Consider the following 17,269-nt stretch of genomic DNA (forward strand, 5'->3'; position numbering starts at 1 on the left):
AATGTAGCTAAGAGAGAAACTAATATTAAGAAGTCACTTATTAATGAGATTGAAACTATTCTGAGAATTCATTCATCTGACTGACAATATTTATATACATCATTCCTTTCTAAGTATGATAGTTCTACTGTCATGGTTGAGAAGTGTGAAAAATTCAACTCAAGCTTGTTTAAGTCATCAGGGAGAATTTTTCACAAGTAAGCACTTGTATCTTGCTCAAGTACAGAATAACCCACTCACAGAAGGACTCTCCTGAGGTACACACATGGAACCCGAAGCACACACATGCCCTTCGCATTTCTATCTTTACTTCTCTTTCATGACCTCATTTGGTACATTATGGGATCCAATCACCAGGAATAATTGCCTCATTTTTTTTCTTTGCAAAGTATTTTTTTTTCATTTCTCATAAGCATGTGGCCAACAATGGATTTCATATTGTAGTACAGAAACAACAGATGGAAAATATCTCTAGGTGGTCATTTAAAGCAATAGGGAGGACATGATGGCATATGTGGCTGAGCCTCCCATGTTTGAACAGATTAGGGTTGTATGGGGAGCTTGTCAGTAGTAAGACATGGTGATTCCACAACATTCATGGGGATAAAATGTGAAGGGGAAAATTCTAAAAATGTGGCTGCTAGACAAATATTTCCATGTGTTCCACCATCATTATTGTCCTTTTTTCATCCTAATGACAGAGAAGTTGAGCTATTGTCTCTTTTCTCAACCATGTTTAATCTGCTAATCCCTCCTAAGGAGCTTGACTAGTTTGGTGGGAATCACTATGTTTAATAGCATAACAACTTTATACAAATCATGTGAATTAATCTTAATATACCCAATTTCCTCTCTCCACATGGTAAGTATGTTACTTATATTTCTTATTGCGCAGTTATTTAAATATTTATTTATTTATATTTGAAAAAAAAACTTTCACACACAATAATAAAATGAGGATGGGCCGACTACTGACATAATTGTAGACATCTGTATTTTTGCCAAATAATAAACTTTATCATCTGGTGGCTAGCTTCTGATTATTAGACCTAATCATCAGAATTGTTTTATGGAGAGATGGAGAGAAAAAGAGAGAGAGGGGTGTTCCAACAATTGGTTCACTCTCCAATGGCCACAAGGGGAAGCTGAGTTCATCTGAGGGCAGGAGTCAGGAGTTTTCTCTATCTTCCATGTGGGTGCAGAGGCCCGAGGGAAAAAACAAAATCCTCTGCTGACATTCCAGGCTATAACCCAGACTGAAAGGGGAGAAGCCAGGACACGAACTGGCGCCATATGGGATGCAGGAACTGCAGGTCCAAGATTAACCAACAAATCCACTGAGCTGACCATTCTTTATTGCACTATTACAATAACCTCCAAAGAATTATTTTACCTTACTAATGTTTTTATCAGTATAGCTGGAACATGTCAAATCCTTATTTTGAAACTTTCTATAGTGGTCTATAGAAAGTGACTATTGAGCAAGTTCCAGTTAAAATTAACAAAGAAAAATCTTTGGCAAAATATATGAACAGTGCTTAGTTAACTAGGAATTCTGAAACGCAGATTATAAGGATGAGAAAGAGTTGCTTACATGTGCAAAAACCATTGTTTCCATTTTCCTCATTGTGGGGCTGGAAGGGCAAATGGGTCACTAAGTCAACAAGATGGTGACTAATAGTCAAGGTCACTGGGTTACACATGGCGAGCAAGATGGCGGCCAAGGACAGAGCCCTGGGCGTGAACCAGGGTGCGAGTCAAGTTATTTCAAAAAAGACTGATTGGCCAGGGCCATTTCGCTCACTTGTACCTGGCCTACTGTGTGTGGTTCCCACAGTCCTGCTCCTAGTAATTAGTTACTAGATTCTCCGTTCCTGGAATTCCTGGCCTGAGGCTATTCGCTACCTTATATAAGAAATTGGATTTTCCAAATAAACCGGAACTACTTAAATGGAACCCCTGTCTCGTCAGTGTGTCTCTCACTTGCCGGGAGGCACATCACCTCTGCCAACGGAATACTAGAGGAATCGCTGGGGAAGAATCCGCACCTCATGACATTTATCACTTACAGCATATAGTATATGTAATTTATACGTCAGCCATCTGCTTACCAGACAGCAAGCATCACAAGGGCAGAATTCACGCAAACTAACATTGGAACATCTCAAAACTTAACATCCAGTTTGCTCAAAATAATTTTACAACTGATAATGACCAAAGTAAAAGAAGGAATGTAGGTTAACGATGTGAAAGAAAGCAGAAATATAGGAGAAACAGGAAATAAAGAAACAGACAAAAAGAGGAAAAAGAAAATAATAGAAATAAAATTTAAAAGTATATGGAGAAGAAGTCCTAAAAATTAGTGAGTGTGTGTGTGTGCGAGAGAGAGAGAGAGAGAAACTGCTGGGTAGCATTTTTGAGGAAGGCACCTTGCAGATATTTGAGTTAAAGCTAAATGTAGGGGTGGCCCACAGCCTGAAGGAAAGAAAAAGATGAGGACACTTATAACCAGGATGGGAGTGTCTGCCCTCAAGGCCTGGCTCTACTACTGATCTGGTCCCCATTTGTACACACCCTGAAGTGCTCCAGATAATCTCCCAAGTAATCGCATCCCTACTGCCCATGTGAGAGAACTAAATTGAGTTTCAATATCTTGTCCAGCCCGACACTCAACCTTGTCCAGCCCGACACTCGTGGCCATTTGAAGCATATAAAAACAGATGAGAGTTTTCTGTCTCTAGTTGAACATTTTTATAATTATACATGTAAGGAGGATAAGACGATGAGTGTGCGAAAGTTAGCCCTAATATTTCAATTGGAATATTGACATTTCCCCCCTGTGGAACTAGTCATCCACTATCAAAGAACAGTTTTTAGTTATTTTTACAAATATATAAAAGTTAATAGAACAAGTAGAGGCGCTAATGGAATCCCTTTTCTCTTCAAACCTATTCTGTTTTTGTTTTTCAGTGGAAATGAAGCTGGTTGTTATTAAGTTTAGTAATCAGAAGCTAGCCAACAGATGTTAAAGTTCTCTTGCGATAAAAACACAGATCTGTCAACGGTCTTCCTATCCTCGCTTAGTGATTGAGTGCGAAATGCCTTGAAACTTCATGGTCAAACACAAGTTATGAGCATACTGCTCCCGTACCTGATTGAAATTTGAAATATGTATGCATACATATTTATCAATCAGTAAATCGTTCAAGGATTTTCTTGTTTCCTATATTTTATGCGGTCATCACTCTGTAGGCACTGGAAGAAGGCATAAAAGACGTTATTTGTTTGGGAATAACCTGGCAAAGGATGAGACTGTGCATGAGTAAAAGGGATCAGTAGCAAAATCTAAGGAATAATCTGGCACAAGACAGCTAGAAAAACTGACCTGGTAGAGAGGGAAATTTATTCAAAAGAGTATGAACCAGATCTTGAAAAGATATGCAGTGTTTGGACTGATTGTTTGGATTCTGAATAACATTTCACAGATGATTTTACAGTAACTGAAACAAAAAATAAAAAGAAATGTTTGTCATTTTGCTCATGTCTGTGTACGAGGGATGTGACAGTACCATCATTGTATGTAATTTTATTTTTGTCATATTACAGAACTGCAAAGTAATCATAATAACAGTCTTTATCAATCAACTGATGAGATTTTTGCTTTGTGTTACATCTTTTCCTGAAATGTGTACGGTTCCTATCTTTCCACAGTCACCTTGACTGAATTTTTATGAAAATAATAGCATAAAATCTATCAAGTGTTGGGTGATTCAAATAAAATCAGACTGCTCAGAATTATTCTATCATTTGAAAATATTATTCGAAAGGTAACCTTTAGGAAGTAGAATACCAACTATCTTATGCAAGATACATGTTTTGTTCCAGTCCAGGATCTACACTTACTTAGCTTTATGAGGAAATATTTCTTTCTCTTAGTACATCCTATTCTGTGTCTTCAGTCTGCTTTGCTTGCCTGGGTTTATCAACAAAGTTAATTCTGGAAATTAGTTTTTTGTATGTTGCAAAATGTGTTAGATAACAACTAAATAATGAATCTAAAAGGTTTTTTAGCAATTCATTCTATTTAGGGATTTGACATCTCCTAATATGAATATTGCATGTTGATTCAGCCAGGCATTAGAAAAAAATCATGAAGATGCCCCTTACTTCAGAATGCCATAAATAGATTCTGGCCCAAATAGTCACAATTCCTGCACCGAGTTGTGTTTGCATCTACTTTAAGAGCTGGCATGTTCAGCATCTTCTGCATTAATTGGGGATTGTTACAGATAAACAGATGTGGTGCTCTCTCTGGTGAAACTTTATATTAAGTAGAAATATTTATATATTTTATGTTTCATAACAGCTTTATTTATAAATCTCTTACATACAGCTTTTTAATCTAACATGTGCAATTCAGTGGCTTTAGAAAATTCACAGAAATGTGCAAACATTTTCACAGTCAACCTAAGACTTGCACTGCCTAAAAAATATGACACACAGCTTATCTGTCACTCCACAGTCTTCCAACTCTCACATTTGCCAGTAGCTAACACACCTGTCATGTCTATGTATTGTTTTTACATTTTATTATTTTTTTCCATTTCAATCACTTTTAGAACCCAATATACTTTCTAGACACAAGTTTTTCTTAAATTTTATTTTTGATAATGTTTATACAATTAATTAAGGTGGGCAGGGTCTAGGACTAGGGGAAAGTGCATGAGACTAACATTTCCACACCATCGAAACACATACCTGAGAATACAATGTGTAACAAATAAAAAGCAAACTCACCCTAGTTTATCGAGAATATAGTCCCTAGCTTTAATTAGTAATTGAGTGGGGAAAAAAATGAGCACTTCACCCATATACAGTAAATGTTATTCACTGATCACTAGAACTAAAAAAGCACATTGATTTGTTTGTTTGTGTGTTTGTTTATTTATTTATTTAATTTCTAAGGCAGTGTGACAAAGACGTGGCAGAAATTTAAAAAAAAAAGAAAAAGAAAAGTGAAGAGTTCTTAAATCTGCTGTTTCACCCCAAAAATGCCTAAAACAAGATGAGGATAATGCAAGCCTCGAGCCCAGAGTGGGAACTCCATTTAAGTTTCTTACATGAGCAGCAGGGACACAAACACTTGGATCTCCATGTATTCCTTCCCTTTTATTGTAGCCAACAGCTGTATTAGGAATGGAGTAGAGAGGGCCAGGGTTGTGGCACATCATCCTAAACTTCTGCCTGCGGCACCTGTATCTCAAATATGTGCTGCTCCATTCCAATCCAGTTCTTCATCTGTGACTTGGAAAAGGAGCAAGAGATGACCCCTGCACCCAAATGTGAGATTTGGAAAAAGTTCCTGGCTCCCATATTCACACTGGCGCCGCTCTAATCCATTGTATACTTTCATGGGGTGAACCAGTGGATAGACAATCTCTTTCCCTTATCTCTGCCTCTCTGTAACTCAAATTTAAGTAAAATAAATAAGAAATAAGAAATAAGCTGGAGAAAAGAAGAAAAGAAATAAAAGGAAAAGAGAAGGGAAGAAAAGAAAAAAGAGAGAAAAAAAGAAAAAATAAAAGAAAAAAATGAAAAGACCAAAAAAAAAAAAAGAGAGAGAGAGGAGAGAGGTGAGGTGAGGAGAAGTCAAGGGAAAAAAGAAAGAGAGAAAGAAGGGTAACAGTAGATGAACTCACACTGTTGCTGCATCACAACAGCTGCCCTGGAATAAATATACAACCTATCATTGTCGCTTTCCATGATGTAATAATGCTTTACCCAACGAAGGCCAAGGAAATAGTCAGCATAACCTGTGACTAACCCAGAAAAAGATACAGGGTACGTATCAGTTACTGAGCTCCTCAAATGCAGAAGCCCAGGGATTTAAAATGTGGCTTAACATTTAGTCTTTAGATATTTTAAAAAGAATCCCTAATGATGAAATAAACGACAAAGGCAAACTTAGAAAACAAAATAAACACCAAGATAGTTGAAGCGGGCATGTACCTTACTACTGAATATGCTAGTAACAGAACTGTGTGTTCGTTAAAACAAAAGAAAATCTGAATAAATGTCAATTTGAACAAATACAGAAAGCAGAATTCAGTAAAATAAAACCTAATTTTTAAAATAAAAGTGTATTTACTCATAGAAAAAAACAAATAAGATATTGGAAACAGCAAACAAAAAAGCAGGAAAGATGTGTCTGTATCAAAACATTTCTAATAAAAACATTGGCATGCCACAGTTGTGGATTTTAATTAAACACCATCCCCCACACACACAGAAAAAAAAAAAAACATAAAATCTAATAACCTCCTGCATGTTGCTTCAAAATATTTCATTTCTTGCTTGATACATCTCTAGTTAAACTACTGGACAACTGCATAGATGTTCCAGCTTAGGTGATCTGCCTAAATGCAACAAGAAATTCTTAGGCTAGAAACCACTGCTTTGTAAGCTCCCACATCACTTAAAAAGACTAAAAACACGCAGCTGTGAACTGTAGCGACGACAACTGGAAAGTTTGGGCAGGGTGATGACAGTAACACATTATATGAAAAGAAGACACTCACTCTCCCTGGGAGCTAACGGATGAGGCTGCAAGGCAGGCCACAAATAGTAGCAGCCGCAACAGCTTAGACGTTTTCGAAATGCCAAAATGAGCAGTTGGAACTATAACCACCTATGATTAGTCACAATGGTGGCTATTTTGTAGTAAAATTTCACAGAAACAGAAGAGACTGATCTGTTTTGATGCTTCACTCTTTCTGCCCAAGATCATAGAATAGGAAAATATTCATAAGCAAATGCATGACTTGTTTTCATATCTTACTTATGACTCAGTATAATTAATAGCTAAGAAATGGTCTGATCTGTAAAGGTTGCACTTCCCATCAAAGCACTTACTGTTAGATGCTGCTAACATGCCATCAGTTTGTGATGCGAAAAAATCACAAGTGTTAAATTTTGCCAGTTTCTTTTAATTACCAATATGTGAATCTATGGAAACTGTATGTTACTTATTGGTTGAACATCAGGAAACATATTTTAATTCATGATACTCTTCACTGAGTTATATAATCACCCATTGCCCAAGTTTCTATGCCCAAGTTAGCTACTGAAAAATAACTTAAAACTTTCTGCTTGAATATTGGAGTGATTTTAATTTCCTGTACATAGTTAAAGCATTTTGAATAAATATAGTTGGCTCATGACTGCTGAATAACTGGCTGATTTTTTTTTGTTGGTTTGTGTTAAACGTGAAGCTTTATGTAGAGTCGGATGGTTTCCCTGAGGTCAAAAGTAGGTGTCATCTTACAAGAATGAAATGTATATTTCTTAGTAAATGTGCTATTTTAGAAAAAAAAAATTATACAATAATGATATTTGTTTCCAGTAATAATTCACATTTTTTTTTTTTTGGTTTTGACTTAGAGTGACTGCAACAGTTGGAGCTGAGCCAATTTGAAGCCAGGAGCCTGGAGCCTCCTCCAGATCTCCCAGACGGGGGTGCAGGGTTCCACGTCTTTAGGCTGTCCTCTTTTGCTTTCCCAGGCCACAAATGGGGTACTGGATGGGAAGTGAGGCCACCAGGATTAGAAACGGCACCTGTATGGGATCCCAGCACGTTCAAGGCAAAGAGTTTAGCTGCTAGGCTTCAGGCACAAAGGTCTCATTTTAAAAGTAACATTTATTTATCTATTTTAACCTACAGATCAAAAGCCTACTCCTAAGCGTTCTTTTTAAAATTAAGTATCCAGAACCACACTTGCTTAAAATCTAAAGTAGAGCCTTGTCATGGCCTTGTCATGGCCTTGGAAAAATTCGATATATCTAATATATTCTATTACATTGATTTTTCTTCTATACCAAATTTCACTTATATTTTATATGTTCAAATGGTTATTTATTATTGAAGTTGTTATTATGTATATGTGTGTATTCAACAGCCAAGTAAAAATGATGTCTGTTTTAACAAACAGCAGGTAAATCTTACAGTTAGTATTGAATCTATCCTGAGTATGTAATAATGTTCAATCAAGAAGTCTCCAGTTAGAGTCAAAGGAAAGGATTTTTATAACTAATCCACTGTGCCTATAACCACGCTGTGGATGCAAGCATGTGACAGAAATGGCCTGTGGTCTTTGTTTTCCAAAACCATTCTCTCCAATAAACTTATTTGTGATCAGCTGGTGATAAAAAGGAAGGAATGATCAGTTTTGGCTGAAAGATGGATTCCTAACAATGTCTGAATACCAAAAGTTAACATGACATTTTCTCAGCCAAAATGGAGTGAGCGATGAATTTTAAGCAAAGGATGCACCAAAAGTAACAGCATGTGCCCTTATCCATGCAATTAATCATGCTTAATCCGTGTCCACTCAGGGTGATGACATTTTTTGCAGTTTTGAGAGTAGAAACAGTTTAGAAAGCATTGTTACCACAAATCTCCACACAAAAAAAAGTTTTTATGGAATTTTTTTTCTCTTTTTTTTTTTTTTTTGTGGAAGCAGATTTCTGTGTTATTGATGGGTTGTTTCCGAACACTTAAAAGACCATATAATCACTTTCAGTTACCCCTATGCCTCTTGGATTTCCAAGGTTCAAATCCTCCCCTTCCCTGTGCAGCCTAATTTAGAAACTCAAAAGCTACTGTGTATATGCACCGCTCCTAGCAATGCCTGCTGCAGCTACTTAGTAACATCTAGAGGAGGGGCAGTTGGGAGGAAGCAGTCAGATGAGTGATGAGTGACCCACAGGGAAACAGGATGGTAGCCCTTTAAAGGTCCCCAAGTCCCTCCTCATTGGCTCAGTCTTTTATTGGCTGCATTTCTCTTTGTGCTGAATCACGCCCTTCTGGATCAGATCAGAGATTTTCACTGCCAGCCATGACCCCAGCCCCAGAGCCATGAGATGAGCTAGTCCAAACTTGGGCACATTCCAGGCCCACAAAGGTTTGAAGGGGTCAGTCAGGCATATTTTGCCACCTCTCTACATCTTGGCTGTCTTTCCGTCCAGCTCAGGGACTGCAATTTCTTGAAAAGTAGTGGGATACGTGATAGGAATGTCAAACTTGATGTCAAACTCATACTTGAGGAAATCATGGATGTACCAGCATTTTCCAAACCACCAAGTCCCTTCCTTGTTGGACTCCAGTCGGAACCAATCATTGCCTGCCTTCTTGTTGTTCTCCACATACTGGATAAGGGACTGATATTCCTCCTTCAGTCTCTGCACCCACAACTCCTAATCTTGGGGTCAGCGTTGGAGTTCAGCACTGATACCTCAGAAACAACACATCGTGTTGCCTCGTCTGCCATCTTGGACCAGGCGAAATTTTCTAAATGTGATGATGAACATCAACATCACATTTAAGAAATACTTTTTTCTTTAATTTTCACAGTTTAAAAAAAAATTCTGCACAGTTCTACAATGGCATACATAATAATTAAATTACATAATTACATTTTAATCATTATCATCAAGCTCTGCCTCTCTATTTCCATTTTTATCCAAATAAGTGGAAAGATAAAAAGAAAAAATAATGTTAGCTGGAATATTCTAGGTAGTCTCTGCACCCACATATCATCAGTAATTGCCTTGAAAAGTTATCAAGGAAAAAAAAAGTGTTGGCTGGAATATTCTAGATAGCCTGTGTACCACCCACATTTCACCAATAATTGCCAGTCTCTGAAAAGGTAGACATGGCAACCAGGTTATTTTGAGTTTATCATTTATTTTCTTTGTAACTCACACGCCTTGTTTTGCATGTGAAAAGGAAAACCCCAATCATTTTACTAAAAGGTTCCATTGAAAATCCCAATGCTAATTATTTTTATTTACATTTGATGTTTCAAAATTATGCTTACTATTTAAGTGAATTTATAAAATTTCATGTTTTCTTCAAAATACATTTATTTTTCTACATAAGCAATTATAGACTTTCCACAGAAGTATAATTTAAAAGATGCCTAAATGAAGCATGTCAGGAAGGGTCCTTTTTTGACACTGGACAAGAAAACAAACTCAAATAAATTTAAATACTCATTTGCAACTTTAAGAAGAAAAAAGAAAAGTGAATCCAATTAATTGCAAGGAAAAGCACTAATTGCAATGGCTTTGTGGATTCTTTTTAATTAAATAACTTTTTAAAGTTTCCTCATCTTAAATTTTGCAGAAAACCTAGTAAAAACAATTGGCTGTATTTTTTCACTTTTTCTAAATATTAAATACTTTACTTCCCTATTTTCTCACAAGAGACATTTTTCCAATAAAATGGAGGTGTTCTTGCCCTGAATGCAACAACTTTGCAGATGCTACTTGTCAGTTATTTTCTCTTCTCCTTCAGTAGGCTCGATTCTGTCTCCAGTGTCACTTGCATACATTGACATGATCACACATGGACTCATCTAAGAAAAACCAAGATTCCCTTTAGTCTTTCCTCTGTGAATCTGAAATCTGAGAAAACTGCACTACCTCGCTCAGCCTCAACTGGAAAAACACGTCGAAAGAGTGTAGAAATTCTTATAGCCTGGGTTTCAGAGAGCAATTAGACATCATAGCAAAGGTTAATTTGATCTCGATGCTTTTACCTGATTCAAACATTTTGTATTAAAGTTCCAGAAATGATATGCCATGATTATCTGATAGAGAAATTTTAAAATTTTATGTAGCGGAACTTAGAGTCAGTATATGGCAAGAAGTCCATGCTGAGATGCTCATGTTTTGTTCCAAATATGCACCAATTAGAGATAAATTTCTAAAAAGAGGTAAACCAAAACACACACACACACACACACACACACACACACACACACACACAAGAACACCAACTCAGTAAACTTGAAACAAATGGAAAAGTAAAGAAGTTAATTCATAGGCATGCTGACTTCTTAGTGAGGAAAAGACCATGGTGTGAGCATTATTGACTGTATGGAGGTAAACCACAGTACACTGAGCATTAACACCGTAAATATAATCTGAACAGGGTGAAAAAAATGGACGGAAGTTCTAAGTTTTATATCTGTGTTTAAGATGGAATTCACTGTCAATTACGAATCAAGCTAGAATAAAACATTAAACCCAATAACAAGTTTTGGTTTTGCTTCAAGAAGGAAGAAAATAAAAATGACTGTGCATCAGGAAAAGGCGCATTTATGCGGTGCCTGTGCTATCAAAGGAAGAAAGGGATGCCAACCTACATTACAAAATGGAGTTTGTCGGACTCTGATTATAAATTGCAGAAAAATATGAATAAGCAATAATGGGAAGAGGATAACAATGAGAGATTGAGAAATTTAAATTTCAAAGAGAACCACCCAACTGAATCTTGAAACTTACAAATATTTCAATGCTTTAAAAATCAGCTACCAGCCATGTTTGTGGGTGCCGGTATCTGAATCTCTCAGCTGCGTGGTTGTGGCTGGGAGCACCTTGCCAAGCCACGCTTCCTGCTGGGGACCCTAACTCCTTGTCCACCCTTGCCAGGCAGCGGACAAATCCTCACCCACTTGCCAAATTGAAATCAAACTAACATATTACCTTGCGAAAAAAATTAAAAAGATTGTGATTACAACCTATACTGCAACACTAAATTACCGTAAAACTAGGCAACCATTAGGGAAAAATTACTGAAACAAGTGAAAAAAGACTACTGTGTGTATAATTCTATTTAACTATATTCTAGAAGAGGTAAAATCACAAAGATAAAAGCATGTGACTCGGCTGCTAGAAGCTCAGGACAAGCATTGTTAATTGAAAAGACACAAAGGAAATCTTATGGTTGATGAAAGAAATTTGAATTCATGACTGCGGTAATGACTACTTGACATTTATCAAGATTCATTACATTTACACATAAAATTGGTGAAATCTTTGTAGGTAAATTTTCATGCAAATTATGCATCTCAAATGCTGCTTAGAAAAAGACAAGATTTAGAAGATTATTCAAGGAGGGTATTTAGCCTTACACTTAAGCTTGTGCTTGAGACACCTGATTCCTATATTGGAATGCCTGGATTCAAGTCTCAGCTCCTTGCTAATGCACACTCCAAGAGAGAGTCAGTGATCATTCAATTTCCTGGGCCTCTGCAACCCACGTGGGACAGCTGACTGAATTTCCATCTGTCCCAACTCCAACCATAGGCATCTAACAAACAAACCAGCAGATGAAATATCTTTCCATATCTTCCTTTTTTTCCTAGGCCTGCCAAATCAACAAATCAAATTAATTTTTAGTACCTTTACCATTTCAACATAAGAAAAAAATGACCCAGCAATACCAGTCCTAGGAGTTTATTCAAAAGATTTGTTACAGGAGAAAGCAACATGCACCCCTGAGTTCATTGCAGCACAATCAATAATAGCAAAAACATGGAAGCAGCCAAAATGCCCAACAGAAGACTAGATAAAAAAAAACTGGTTTGGGCCCAGCACAATAGCATCGTGGTTAAAGTCCTTGCCTTGAACGCTCCAGGATCCCATATGGACACTTGTTCTAAACCCAGCAGCCCAGCTTCCCATCCAGCTCCCTGCTTGTGGTCTGGAAAAAACAGCTGAGGACATCCCAAAGCCTTGGAACACTGCACCTTCATGGGAGACCCGGAAGAAGCTCCTGGCTCCTGGCTTCAGATTGCTTCAGCTCCAGCCATTGAAGCCGCTTACAGAGTAAACCATTGGATGGAAGATCTTCCTTTCTGTCTCTCCTTCTCTCTGTGTATCCATCTTTCCAATAAAAATAAGTAGATCTTAAAAAAAAAAAAAGGAACTGTGGTTCATCTACTAAGATGTGGACTACTACTCAGATATTAAAAAAGAAAGAAAGAAAGAAATATAATCATTTGAGGCCAAATGGGCCAAACTAGACACCCTTATATTAAGACCATTATGAGCAAATCCCAAAAGGTCAGATACCATGTGTTTGCTCTAATATAAGATAATATGATGTCAAATCTAAGGATCTTACCTTGAATTTAACCTTATTGCATTCCTAATTATTTGTACCTTTCATAATAAGATCATGTGATATAACCTATAAATCAATCACATTTAAGACTGATTGCTTTTAATCATCTGAGATTGTCAAGGTACCGCTTATCACTGTTAGTCACTGTCCATTACTAACGGCAATCTAATCCTTATTGTGTTTTCATTAGAGCTGCACAAGACATACACTGGCATTTATTCATACAGGAAGATGTTGGACACTCTTTTTCACCATCCCAACTCACATTGATACTTTTCTTACAAGTTCATTAACTTCGTGGAGATGAAGGTTCACCACCTTTTTCTCCTCACTTGGACTGTACATCAGGGGTTAATGTTACAGTGCAGACCTGCTGGAAGTTTGAGCTCAAGTATTTCTGTTTTCTGCCTATTTTCCAAAACCCAGAGGAAGAGAATTATTATAAGGAGAAAGGAAATATAACAATCTGTGATGGTTCCAAAGTTGTGCAGGAAGAATCCCTCTTTACGTTATAACAAGGAGGAAGCAGGTGGGAAAGAATAGACAAGAGAATCTGCCATGAGGTAAGTGGCTTTATTGGACAACTGAGAAGAGAAGATGCTTTCTTGATCACTAGGCTGTCAGCTACAGCCCTTTAGGAAGGAACTATATGATGCCTCAGTAAGGGTAAACTCAAGTTGCGATGCCCAAGGACAGGAAAGCGGGTAGTGAGTGAGTCAACAAAATGTCACTGAGTACAAAAAGTTCAGCTACATATTTGTTTTGCAGAGTATTTATTACTGAGAATGCACAGCTGTACTTGCTATGAGTAAATATGTTGCCCTTTGAACTGAACATCATTTGGGGAAGGGCAATTCTTTGAACTAAGCTGTCTCAAATTAGACAATTTCTGTAACTCACCTTCCACAGAACTGCAAGAACCCAGATAGAGTTTAACATTATTGATATCAAAACGTGAACAAACTGTCATCTGTGAAATACATTTGGGAAGTTTTGTTAGTCTAATCCTTTTTTTTTTTAAGATTTATTTATTTTTTTAATTGGAAAGACGGGTATACAGAGGAGGAGAAACAGAGAGGAAGATCTTCCGCCCAATGATCCACTCCCCAAGCAGCTGCAATGCCTGGAACTGAGCCAATCTGAAGCCAGGAGCCAGGAGCTCTTCTGGGTCTTCCATGCAGGTGCAGAATCCCAAGGCTTTGGGCTGTCCTCGACTGCTTTCCCAGGCCACAAGCAGGGAGCTGGATGGGAAGCTGGGCTGTTGGGATTAGAACCAGCGCCCATATGGGATCCTGGCACATGCAAGCGAAGACTTTAACCATTATGCTATTGTGCAAGGCCCTGGTCTAATCCTTTAGCAGTGAGTACAGCTTTGTTTTTACTAGAAATTAGATTTTCCTGGGAAGGGAATTGATAGGATCAGCAACAGTTCAAAGTCACAGCTCTGAAAGTCAAGGCAAGGACATTTTCAATAATGGCTCACTCACTCTTGGCTGTTTGTCTTGATAGCTCATGATTTTTGTTAGCTTTGTAATACATGTCAGAATGTTTAGATTCACCTGCACTACTTCACAAAGGCAAGTTAAAAACATTACCTTTGCTGTTTCTCACAGATGCCTGTTGATGAAGTACTTGAGTTTGGAGTGTCTATTCTAAATCTTGGACCAGCTGCTATGAAAACCCAAGCCACAATTTTTTCCCTGAACATTATATTTTCATGTAGTTACTTTGGGATTAGACTAAGTAAAATTGAAAAGCCCTTTTGAGCACTAAAATTTTTACTTGTATAGAGAAAACATCTCACATATATGCAACCATTTAAGCTATGGCAACAGCACCACTTGAACAACTGAAGATATTTATAATACTTTCAGTTAACTTATTTACTTAAAATGACTTTCCCCAAATCACTTTTAAAAGATCAAAGCAAATCAGTGTATAGAAGATACATTAAATTTGTCTATTTCCCAATAGACAAAAATTTAAAAAACAACTCTTGAAGAAAATGCGATATCTAGCATAAATGTAAGCATATTTCTGTATTATTGTGCAGAACAGCAGAACAAAAGTGATTAAATTTGAAACAGTATTAGAATTTTAAAGAATAAAGTTTTAAGCCATTGTAGAGTTCAATTCCAACATAAGAATAAATATCTGGATTGGCATTCATATTTTTCAGCAACCAACAAAATACTTTAAAATATTTTTCAATGCTTTCATAGACTGAATGAAATACAAATCCTATATAGAAAGGTTTGTAATTGGTTCTCAGAGTACTAATATGCACTGTTTCTTTTATATACACATATATTTAGTTGATCTATTTTTAAACATTTCTTTATTTTACTTAAAAGTTTGAGTTACAGAGAAAGAAAAGTGGAAAAAGAGAAAGAGAGAGAGCGAGATTACCTCATTTGGTTCACACTCCACATGGCCATAAAAGCCATAACTGGGTCAGTCTGAAGCCTAGAACCAGAAGCTTCATGGTTTCCCACTGGGGTACAGGGACCCAACGCCTTTGTACACTGCCTGCTGCTTTCCCAGGTGATTAGCAAGAAACTGAATTGGAAGTGGAACAGCTGGGACATGCACTGGTGTCCATCTGGGATGATGGGTCTAGAGGTGGAGAATTAGCTTGATATGCCACTGCATGCCCCTATGATCATTCTTTTTAATTTGATCTTTCATTTGTTATTAAAAGGCAATTTTCGTAATTGAATAGTAAGCCAATGGCTATCAATAAGCAAAATCTCACATACTTAAATACTGAATAAGACTTGTATTTTGTGTTTCCATACATCAAAACATAATATAAATATCCAATAGATATAAATTTTAAATATAAATGTATAAGCAAATAAATATAAATTTTGGTGCTAGTGGGTTGGTTTGGGGGTAGAGACGTAGAGATACCAGAGTAGTTAATCAATGCTGCTCTATGACAAACACCAGTTTCATCCATTTTCTAAGCAGCTTCTACATTTCTAAAATTCATAATAACCTTAATATGTAGCTTACAGGTATGGACTACTAGAAAAATTTGTTTCTGTGTGATTTTAATATAACATTTTAAATTACTTAGTAAGATAAAGTCATTTGTTTTAAGTCCATCAAACCACAATGTTCCATTCTAACAGACTTCCTCATGTACTTCATCAACAAATGTAAGTTGCATGCACTGGTCTTTCATCCACTACAAGTTTTTATTCATCTTTAAACTCATGAATTTTTCAAAGTATTTACCACTGAATGATAGATTCCTTATGCTACAGATTGAATAAGTAGATCTAAATGAATGTAATACTATTTTACTCTCTAAATCTTGGCTCTTCATCACAGTAATAATTTCAGATGATAAAACAAACAAACAAACAAAAAACCAGAAGGATTCACTTGAGTTAGATGATAGGTTCAAGATATCACATACAGTGATTTCTAGCTTCACTGTACTAATGTTCTGGTTCAAAACTACCTTCAGAACATTTTTCAATACTCAAACACATTAAATCATAAATATAGGGTATACTATAATACTAAAAAGTTTATGAGGGGAGGAGTCAAGATGGCCAGTGCTGGTAGACTGATGTGACAGGAAGTCTGGAAAGTTAGGGATGGGAGCAGACAGAAGTGAGTGCAAGAGGAAGACTGTAGGAAATCCCTGAGTGCCACCAGCACTGAGAAAGTTGGCATGCAGCAGTGAAATAGATGCAAGAGACTATGATCTACAACCTGGAAGGGTAAAGGAAGGCACCTGGGAACAAACCCAAATGGCAAACATATGAAAAAATGCTCAAGTTCCCTGGCAATAAGGGAAATCCAAATTAAGACATCAATGAGGTACCACCTGACGCCAATAAGAATAGCTCATATACAAAAAACCAACAACAACACTTGCTGGTGAGGATGTGGGGATAAGGGAACCCTACTCCACTGTGGGACTGCAGGTTGGTACAGCCTGTATGGAAATAGGTATGGAGAACACTCAAACAACTGAAAATCTGCATACCGTATGATCCAGCAATAGCACTTCTAGGAGTATATCCAAAACACTTGGTATATGAAAGATCGACATGCACCCCTATGTTCATAGCACCACAATCAATAATTGCACAAACTTGAAAGCAACCGAAATGCCCATCAACAGAAGACTGGATAATAAAGCTGTGGTTCATCTACTCCATGGAATACTACTCAGCTACTAAAAAAAAAAAAAAAAAAAAAAAAGGTGAAATTCAGTTCTTTGTGGCCAAATGGGCCCAACTGGAAACAATTATGCTAAGGGAAATGAGCCAATCCCAA

General features: G+C 37.0%; 1 pseudogene; it reads right to left on the bottom strand.

Annotated features, from left to right (window-relative positions):
- Positions 1 to 8,823: 8,823 nt before the first annotated feature.
- Positions 8,824 to 9,326, bottom strand: LOC121144895 (annotated as a pseudogene).
- Between the last annotated feature and the right edge of the window lie 7,943 nt (positions 9,327 to 17,269).

Source organism: Ochotona curzoniae, unplaced genomic scaffold (assembly GCF_017591425.1).
Source record: "Ochotona curzoniae isolate NIBS_2020 unplaced genomic scaffold, NIBS_Ocur_1.0 scaffold_3208, whole genome shotgun sequence".
NCBI lineage: Eukaryota > Metazoa > Chordata > Mammalia > Lagomorpha > Ochotonidae > Ochotona > Ochotona curzoniae.